The sequence below is a fragment of the Schistocerca gregaria genome, unplaced genomic scaffold, assembly GCF_023897955.1.
Source record: "Schistocerca gregaria isolate iqSchGreg1 unplaced genomic scaffold, iqSchGreg1.2 ptg000047l, whole genome shotgun sequence".
Taxonomy (NCBI): Eukaryota; Metazoa; Arthropoda; class Insecta; order Orthoptera; family Acrididae; genus Schistocerca; species Schistocerca gregaria.
Window position 1 is genome coordinate 450,951 of NW_026061704.1, and position 10,874 is coordinate 461,824.

The window sequence follows — 10,874 nt, forward strand, 5'->3', positions numbered from 1 at the left end:
CGGATGTCTCAGGTTTTTACTACATATGAACACTTTTCACATTCTCCCGTGCAACTCGGCTGCTAGTCCTCCTTTCATGCAGAATCTTTAGGTCCTAGCTCATGTCCAAGGCACCAAAGCCAGCTAAAAAGTCAATAATCAATACCTAAAACTTGAATTGTACTAATTCTTACTGGCTATTACATCAACTTACAAGCTTCATCTGTGTTCTACTATGGTGCTTTTAGTGTCTCAGCATGCCGCAGCACGCGACATAGCTTTGCAGACGATAAGTACAACCGTTTCAGAGAGAAGAGCGGCCAATGTGACGATCTGGCTTTAAGTCGATTCGATAACAAATGACGAAAACGGACGGATGTCTCAGGTTTTTACTGCATATGAACACTTTTCACATTCTCCCGTGCAACTCGGCTGCTAGTCCTCCTTTCATGCAGAATCACAAGGTCCTAGCTCATGTGCAAGGCACCAAAGCCAGCTAAAAAGTCAATAATCGATACCTAAAACTTGAATTGTACTACTTCTTACTGGCTATTACATTAACTTAGAAGCTTCATCTGTGTTCTACTATGGTGCTTTTAGTGTCTCCGCATACCGCAGCACGCGACATAGCTTTGTAGACGATAAGTACAACCGTTTCAGAGAGAAGAGCGGCCAATGTGACGATCTGGCTTTAAGTCAATTCGATAACAAATGACGAAAACGGACGGATTTCCTAGGTTTTTATTACATATGAACACTTTTCACATTCTCCCGTGCAACTCGGCTGCTAGTCCTCCTTTCATGCAGTATATTAAGATCCAAGCTCATCTCCAAGGCACTAAAGCCAGCTAAAAAGTCAATAATCAATACCTAAAACTAGAATTGTACTACTTCTTACTGGCTATTACATCAACTTAGAAGCTTCATCTGTGTTCTACTACGGTGCTTTTAGTTTCTCCGCATACCGCAGCACGCGACATAGTTTTGCAGACGATAAGTACAACCGTTTCAGAGAGAAGAGCGGCCAATGTGACGATGTGGCTATAAGTCGATTCGATAACAAATGACGAAAACGGACGGATGTCTCATTTTTTTACTACATATGAACACTTTTCACATTCTCCCGTGCAACTCGGCTGCTAGTCCTCCTTTCATGCAGAACCTTAAGGTCCTAGCTCATGTCCAAAGCACCAAAGCCAGCAAAAAGGTCAATATTCATACCTAAAACTTGAATTGTACTACTTCTTACTGGCTATTACATCAACTTAGAAGCGTGATCTGTGTTCTACGATGGTGCATTTAGTGTCTCAGCATACCGCAGCACGCGACATAGCTTTGCAGACGATAAGTACAACCGTTTCAGAGAGAAGAGCGGCCAATGTGACGATCTGGCTTTAAGTCGATTCGATAACAAATGACGAAAACGGACGGATTTCTCAGGTATTTACTACATATGAACACTTTTCACATTCTCCCGTGCAACTCGGCTGCTAGTCCTCCTTTCATGCAGAATCTTAAGGTCCTAGCTCATGTCCAAGGCACCAAAGCCAGCTAAAAAGTCAATAATCAATACCTAAAACTTGAATTGTACTAATTCTTACTGGGTATTACATCAACTTACAAGCTTCATCTGTGTTCTACTATGGTGCTTTTAGTGTCTCCGCATACCGCAGCACGCGACATAGCTTTGCAGTCGATAAGTACAAGCGTTTCAGAGAGAAGAGCGGCCAATGTGACGATCTGGCTTTAAGTCGATTCGATAACCAATGACGAAAACAGACGTATTTCTCAGGTTTTTACTACATTTGAACACTTTTCACATTCTCTCATGCAACTCGGCTGCTAGTCCTCCTTTCATGCAGAATATTAAGGTCCTAGCTCATGTCCAAGGCACCAAAGCCAGCTAAAAATTCAATATTCAATACCTAAAACTTGAATTGTACTACTTTTTACTGGCTATTACATCAACTTAGAAGCTTCATCTGTGTTCTACTATGGTGCTTTTAGTGTCTCAGCATACCGCAGTACGCGACATAGCTTTGCAGACGATAAGTACAACCGTTTCAGAGAGAAGAGCGGCCAATGTGACGATCTAGCTTTAAGTCGATTCGATAACAAATGACGAAAACGGACGGATGTCTCAGGTTTTTACTGCATATGAACACTTTTCACATTCTCCCGTGCAACTCGGCTGCTAGTCCTCCTTTCATGCAGAATCTTAAGGTCCTAGCTCATGTCCAAGGCACCAAAGCCAGCTGAAAAGTCAATAATCGATACCTAAAACTTGAATTGTACTATTTCTTACTGGCTATTACATTAAGTTAGAAGCTTCATCTGTGTTCTACTATGGTGCTTTTAGTGTCTCCGCATACCGCAGCACGCGACATAGCTTTGTAGACGATACGTACTACCGTTTCAGAGAGAAGAGCGGCCAATGTGACGATCTGGCTTTAAGTCAATTCGATAACAAATGACGAAAACGGACGGATTTCTCAGGTTTTTATTACATATGAACACTTTTCACATTCTCCCGTGCAACTCGGCAGCTAGTCGTCCTTTCATGCAGAATCTTAAGGTCCTAGCACATGTCCAAGGCACCAAAGCCAGCAAAAAGATCAATATTCAATACCTAAAACTTGAATTGTACTACTTCTTACTGGCTGTTACATCAACTTAGAAGCTTCATCTGTGTTCTACTGTGGTGATTTTAGTGTCTCCGCATACCGCAGCACGCGACATAGCTTTGCAGACGATAAGTACAACCGTTTCAGAGAGAAGAGCGGCTAATGTGACGATCTGGCTTTAAGTCGATTCGATAACAAATGACGAAAACGGACGGATTTCTAAGGTTTTTACTACATATGAACACTTTTCACATTCTCCCGTGCAACTCGGCTGCTAGTCCTCCTTTCATGCAGAATATTAAGATCCAAGCTCATGTCCAAGGCACCAAAGCCAGCTAAAAAGTCAATAATCAATACCTAAAACTTGAATTGTACTACTTCTTACTGGCTATTACATCAACTTAGAAGCTTCATCTGTGTTCTACTACGGTGCTTTTAGTTTCTCCGCATACCGCAGCACGCGACATAGTTTTGCAGACGATAAGTACAACCGTTTCAGAGAGAAGAGCGGCCAATGTGACGATGTGGCTTTAAGTCGATTCGATAACAAATGACGAAAACGGACGGATGTCTCATTTTTTTACTACATATGAACACTTTTCACATTCTCCCGTGCAACTCGGCTGCTAGTCCTCCTTTCATGCAGAACCTTAAGGTCCTAGCTCATGTCCAAGGCACCAAAGCCAGCAAAAAGGTCAATATTCTATACCTAAAACTTGAATTGTACTACTTCTTACTGGCTATTACATCAACTTAGAAGCGTGATCTGTGTTCTACTATGGTGCTTTTAGTGTCTCAGCATACCGCAGCACCCGACATAGCTTTGCAGACGATAAGTACAACCGTTTCAGAGAGAAGAGCGGCCAATGTGACTATGTGGCTTTAAGTCGATTCGATAACAAATGACGAAAACGGACGGATGTCTCATTTTTTTACCACATATGAACACTTTTCACATTCTCCCGTGCAACTCGGCTGCTAGTCCTCCTTTCATGCAGAATCTTAAGGTCCTAGCTCATGTCCAAGGCACCAAAGCCAGCTAAAAAGTCAATAATCGATACCTAAAACTTGAATTGGACTACTTCTTACTGGCTATTACATCAACTTAGAAGCTTCATCTGTGTTCTATTATGGTGCTTTTCCTGTTTCCGCCTACGGCAACACGCGACACAGCTTTGCAGACGATAAGTACAACCATTTCAGAGAGAAGATCGGCCAATGTGACGATCTGGCTTTAAGTCGACTCGATAACAAATGACGAAAACGGACGTATTTCTCTGGTTTTTACTACATATGAACACTTTTCACATTCTCCCGTGCAACTCGGCTGCTAGTCCTCCTTTCATGCAGGATCTTAAGTTCCTAGCTCATGTCCAAGGCACCAAAGCCAGCTACAAAGTCAATAACCGATACATAAAACTTGAATTGGACTACTTCTTACTGGCTATTACATCAACTTAGAAGCTTCATCTGTGTTCTGTTATGGTGCTTTTCCTGTTTCCGCCTACGGCAACACGCGACATAGCTTTGCAGACGATAAGTACAACCGTTTCAGAGAGAAGATCGGCCAATGTGACGATCTGGCTTTTAAGTCGATTCGATAACAAATGACGAACACGGCCGGATTTCTCAGGTTTTTACTACATATGAACACTTTTCACATCCTCCCGTGCAACTCGGCTGCTAGTCCTCCTTTCATGCAGAATCTTAAGGTCCTAGCTCATGTCCAAGGCACCAAAGCCAGCTAAAAAGTCAATAACCGATACCTAAAACTTGAATTGTACTACTTCTTACTGGCTATTACATCATTTTAGAAGCTACATCTGTGTTCTACTATAATGCTTTTAGTGTCTCCGAATACCGCATTACGCGACATAGCTTTGCAGACGATAAGTACAACCGTTTCATAGAGAAGAGCGGCCAATGTGACGATCTGGCTTTAAGTCGATTCGATAACAAATGACGAAAACGGACGGATTTCTCAGGTTTTTACTACATATGAACACTTTTCACATTCTCCCGTGCAACTCGGCTGCTAGTCCTCCTTTCATGCAGAATCTTAAGGTCCTAGCTCATGTCCAAGGCACCAAAGCCAGCTGAAAAGTCAATAATCAATACCTAATACTTGAATTGTACTGCTTCTTACTGGCTATTACATCAACTTAGAAGCTTCATCTGTGTTCTACTACGGTGCTTTTAGTTTCGCCGTATACCACAGCACGCGATATAGTTTTGCAGACGATAAGTACAACCGTTTCAGAGAGAAGAGCGGCCAATGTGACGATCTGGTTTTAAGTCGATTCGATAACAAATGACGAAAACAGACGGATTTCTCAGGTTTTTACTACATATGAAAACTTTTCACATTCTCCCGTGCAACTTGGCTACTAGTCCTCCTTTCATGCAGAATCTTAAGGTCCTAGCTCATGTCCAATGCACCAAAGCCAGCTAAAAAGTCAATAATCAATACCTAAAACTTGAACTGTACTACTTCTTACTGGCTAATACATCAATTTAGAAGCTTCATCTGTGTTCTACTACAGTGCTTTTAGTTTCTCCGCATACCGCAGCACGCGACATAGTTTTGCAGACGATAAGTACAATCGTTTCAGAGAGAAGAGCGGCCAATGTGACGATGTGGCGTTAAGTCGATTCGATAACAAATGACGAAAACGGACGGATGTCTCAGGTTTTTACTACATATGAACACTTTTCACATTCTCCCGTGCAGCTCGGCTGCTAGTCCTCCTTTCATGCAGAATCTTAAGGTCCTAGCTCATGTCCAAGGCACCATTGCCAGCTAAAACGTCAATATTCAATACCTAAAACTTGAATTGGACTACTTCTTACTGGCTATTACATCAACTTAGAAGCTTCATCTGTGTTCTACTATGGTGCGTTTAGTGTCTCAGCATACCGCAGCACGCGACATAGCTTTGCAGACGATAAGTACAACCGTTTCAGAGAGAAGAGCGGCCAATGTGACGATCTGGCTTTAAGTCGATTCGATAACAAATGACGAAAACGGACGGATTTCTCAGGCATTTACTACATATGAACACTTTTCACATTCTCCCGTGCAACTGGGCAGCTAGTCCTCCTTTCATGCAGAATCTTAAGGTCCTAGCACATGTCCAAGTCACCAAAGCCAGCAAAAAGTTCAATATTCAATACCTAAAACTTGAATTGTACTACTTCTTACTGGCTGTTACATCAACTTAGAAGCTTCATCTGTGTTCTACGGTGGTGATTTTAGTGTCTCCGCATACCGCAGCACGCGACATAGCTCTGCAGACGATAAGTACAACCGTTTCAGAGAGAAGAGCGGCCAATGTGACGATCTGGCTTTAAGTCTATTCGATAACAAATGACGAAAACGGACGGATTTCTCAGGTTTTTACTACATATGAACACTTTTCACATTCTCCCGTGCAACTCGGCTGCTAGTCCTCCTTTCATGCAGAATATTAAGATCCAAGCTCATCTCCAAGGCACTAAAGCCAGCTAAAAAGTCAATAATCAATACCTAAAACTTGATTTGGACTACTTCTTACTGGCTATTACATCAACTTAGAAGCTTCATCTGTGTTCTACTACGGTGCTTTTAGTTTCTCCGCATACCGCAGCACGCGACATAGTTTTGCAGACGATAAGTACAACCGTTTCAGAGAGAAGAGCGGCCAATGTGACGATGTGGCTTTAAGTCGATTCGATAACAAATGACGAAAACGGACGGATGTCTCATTTTTTTACTACATATGAACACTTTTCACATTCTCCCATGCAACTCGGCTGCTAGTCCTCCTTTCATGCAGAATCTTAAGGTCCTATCTCATGTCCAAGGCACCAAAGCCAGCTAAAAGGTCAATATTCAATACCTAAAACTTGAATTGTACTACCTCTTACTGGCTATTACCTCAACTTAGAAGCTTCATCTGTGTTCTACTATGGTGCTTGTAGTGTCTCAGCATACCGCAGCACGCGACAAAGCTTTGCAGACGATAAGTACAACCGTTTCAGAGAGAAGAGCGGCCAATGTGACGATCTGGCTTTAAGTCGATTCGATAACCAATGACGAAAACAGACGTATTTCTCAGGTTTTTACTACATTTGAACACTTTTCACATTCTCTCATGCAACTCGGCTGCTAGTCCTCCTTTCATGCAGAATATTAAGGTCCTAGCTCATGTCCAAGGCACCAAAGCCAGCTAAAAATTCAATATTCAATACCTAAAACTTGAATTGTACTACTTTTTACTGGCTATTACATCAACTTAGAAGCTTCATCTGTGTTCTACTATGGTGCTTTTAGTGTCTCAGCATACCGCAGTACGCGACATAGCTTTGCAGACGATAAGTACAACCGTTTCAGAGAGAAGAGCGGCCAATGTGACGATCTAGCTTTAAGTCGATTCGATAACAAATGACGAAAACGGACGGATGTCTCAGGTTTTTACTGCATATGAACACTTTTCACATTCTCCCGTGCAACTCGGCTGCTATTCCTCCTTTCATGCAGAATCTTAAGGTCCTAGCTCATGTCCAAGGCACCAAAGCCAGCTAAAAGGTCAATAATCGATACCTAAAACTTGAATTGTACTACTTCTTACTGGCTATTACATTAAGTTAGAAGCTTCATCTGTGTTCTACTATGGTGCTTTTAGTGTCTCCGCATACCGCAGCACGCGACATAGCTTTGTAGACGATACGTACTACCGTTTCAGAGAGAAGAGCGGCCAATGTGACGATCTGGCTTTAAGTCAATTCGATAACAAATGACGAAAACGGACGGATTTCTCAGGTTTTTATTACATATGAACACTTTTCACATTCTCCCGTGCAACTCGGCTGCTAGTCCTCCTTTCATGCAGAATCTTAAGGTCCTAGCTCATGTCCAAGGCACCAAAGCCAGCTAAAAAGTAAATAATCGATACCCAAATCTTGAATTGGATTACTTCTTACTGGCTATTACATCAACTTAGATGCTTCATCTGTTCCTACTATGGTGAGTTTAGTGTCTCCGCATACCACAGCTCGCGACATAGCTTTGCAGACGATAAGTACAACCGTTTCAGAGAGAAGAGCGGCCAATGTGACGATCTGGCTTTAAGTCTATTCGATAACAAATGACGAAAACGGACGGATTTCTCAGGTTTTTACTACATATGAACACTTTTCACATTCTCCCGTGCAACTCGGCAGCTAGTCCTCCTTTCATGCAGAATCTTAAGGTCCTAGCACATGTCCAAGGCACCAAAGCCAGCAAAAAGATCAATATTCAATACCTAAAACTTGAATTGTACTACTTCTTACTGGCTGTTACATCAACTTAGAAGCTTCATCTGTGTTCTACTGTGGTGATTTTAGTGTCTCCGCATACCGCAGCACGCGACATAGTTTTGCAGACGATAAGTACAACCGTTTCAGAGAGAAGAGCGGCCAATGTGACGATGTGGCTTTAAGTCGATTCGATAACAAATGACGAAAACGGACGGATGTCTCATTTTTTTACTACATATGAACACTTTTCACATTCTCCCGTGCAACTCGGCTTCTAGTCCTCCTTTCATGCAGAACCTTAAGGTCCTAGCTCATGTCCAAGGCACCAAAGCCAGCAAAAAGGTCAATATTCTATACCTAAAACTTGAATTGTACTACTTCTTACTGGCTATTACATCAACTTAGAAGCGTGATCTGTGTTCTACTATGGTGCTTTTAGTGTCTCAGCATACCGCAGCACCCGACATAGCTTTGCAGACGATAAGTACAACCGTTTCAGAGAGAAGAGCGGCCAATGTGACGATGTGGCTTTAAGTCGATTCGATAACAAATGACGAAAACGGACGGATGTCTCATTTTTTTACTACATATGAACACTTTTCACATTCTCCCGTGCAACTCGGCTGCTAGTCCTCCTTTCATGCAGAATCTTAAGGTCCTAGCTCATGTCCAAGGCACCAAAGCCAGCTAAAAAGTCAATAATCGATACCTAAAACTTGAATTGGACTACTTCTTACTGGATATTACATCAACTTAGAAGCTTCATCTGTGTTCTATTATGGTGCTTTTCCTGTTTCCGCCTACGGCAACACGCGACACAGCTTTGCAGACGATAAGTACAACCATTTCAGAGAGAAGATCGGCCAATGTGACGATCTGGCTTTAAGTCGACTCGATAACAAATGACGAAAACGGACGTATTTCTCTGGTTTTTACTACATATGAACACTTTTCACATTCTCCCGTGCAACTCGGCTGCTAGTCCTCCTTTCATGCAGGATCTTAAGTTCCTAGCTCATGTCCAAGGCACCAAAGCCAGCTACAAAGTCAATAACCGATACATAAAACTTGAATTGGACTACTTCTTACTGGCTATTACATCAACTTAGAAGCTTCATCTGTGTTCTGTTATGGTGCTTTTCCTGTTTCCGCCTACGGCAACACGCGACATAGCTTTGCAGACGATAAGTACAACCGTTTCAGAGAGAAGATCGGCCAATGTGACGATCTGGCTTTTAAGTCGATTCGATAACAAATGACGAACACGGCCGGATTTCTCAGGTTTTTACTACATATGAACACTTTTCACATCCTCCCGTGCAACTCGGCTGCTAGTCCTCCTTTCATGCAGAATCTTAAGGTCCTAGCTCATGTCCAAGGCACCAAAGCCAGCTAAAAAGTCAATAACCGATACCTAAAACTTGAATTGTACTACTTCTTACTGGCTATTACATCATTTTAGAAGCTACATCTGTGTTCTACTATAATGCTTTTAGTGTCTCCGAATACCGCATTACGCGACATAGCTTTGCAGACGATAAGTACAACCGTTTCATAGAGAAGAGCGGCCAATGTGACGATCTGGCTTTAAGTCGATTCGATAACAAATGACGAAAACGGACGGATTTCTCAGGTTTTTACTACATATGAACACTTTTCACATTCTCCCGTGCAACTCGGCTGCTAGTCCTCCTTTCATGCAGAATCTTAAGGTCCTAGCTCATGTCCAAGGCACCAAAGCCAGCTGAAAAGTCAATAATCAATACCTAATACTTGAATTGTACTGCTTCTTACTGGCTATTACATCAACTTAGAAGCTTCATCTGTGTTCTACTACGGTGCTTTTAGTTTCGCCGTATACCACAGCACGCGATATAGTTTTGCAGACGATAAGTACAACCGTTTCAGAGAGAAGAGCGGCCAATGTGACGATCTGGTTTTAAGTCGATTCGATAACAAATGACGAAAACAGACGGATTTCTCAGGTTTTTACTACATATGAAAACTTTTCACATTCTCCCGTGCAACTTGGCTGCTAGTCCTCCTTTCATGCAGAATCTTAAGGTCCTAGCTCATGTCCAATGCACCAAAGCCAGCTAAAAAGTCAATAATCAATACCTAAAACTTGAACTGTACTACTTCTTACTGGCTAATACATCAATTTAGAAGCTTCATCTGTGTTCTACTACAGTGCTTTTAGTTTCTCCGCAAACCGCAGCACGCGACATAGTTTTGCAGACGATAAGTACAATCGTTTCAGAGAGAAGAGCGGCCAATGTGACGATGTGGCGTTAAGTCGATTCGATAACAAATGACGAAAACGGACGGATGTCTCAGGTTTTTACTACATATGAACACTTTTCACATTCTCCCGTGCAGCTCGGCTGCTAGTCCTCCTTTCATGCAGAATCTTAAGGTCCTAGCTCATGTCCAAGGCACCAAAGCCAGCTAAAACGTCAATATTCAATACCTAAAACTTGAATTGTACTACTTCTTACTGGCTATTACATCAACTTAGAAGCTTGATCTGTGTTCTACTATGGTGCGTTTAGTGTCTCAGCATACCGCAGCACGCGACATAGCTTTGCAGACGATAAGTACAACCGTTTCAGAGAGAAGAGCGGCCAATGTGACGATCTGGCTTTAAATCGATTCGATAACAAATGACGAAAACGGACGGATTTCTCAGGCATTTACTACATATGAACACTTTTCACATTCTCCCGTGCAACTGGGCAGCTAGTCCTCCTTTCATGCAGAATCTTAAGGTCCTAGCACATGTCCAAGTCACCAAAGCCAGCAAAAAGTTCAATATTCAATACCTAAAACTTGAATTGTACTACTTCTTACTGGCTGTTACATCAACTTAGAAGCTTCATCTGTGTTCTACGGTGGTGATTTTAGTGTCTCCGCATACCGCAGCACGCGACATAGCTCTGCAGACGATAAGTACAACCGTTTCAGAGAGAAGAGCGGCCAATGTGACGATCT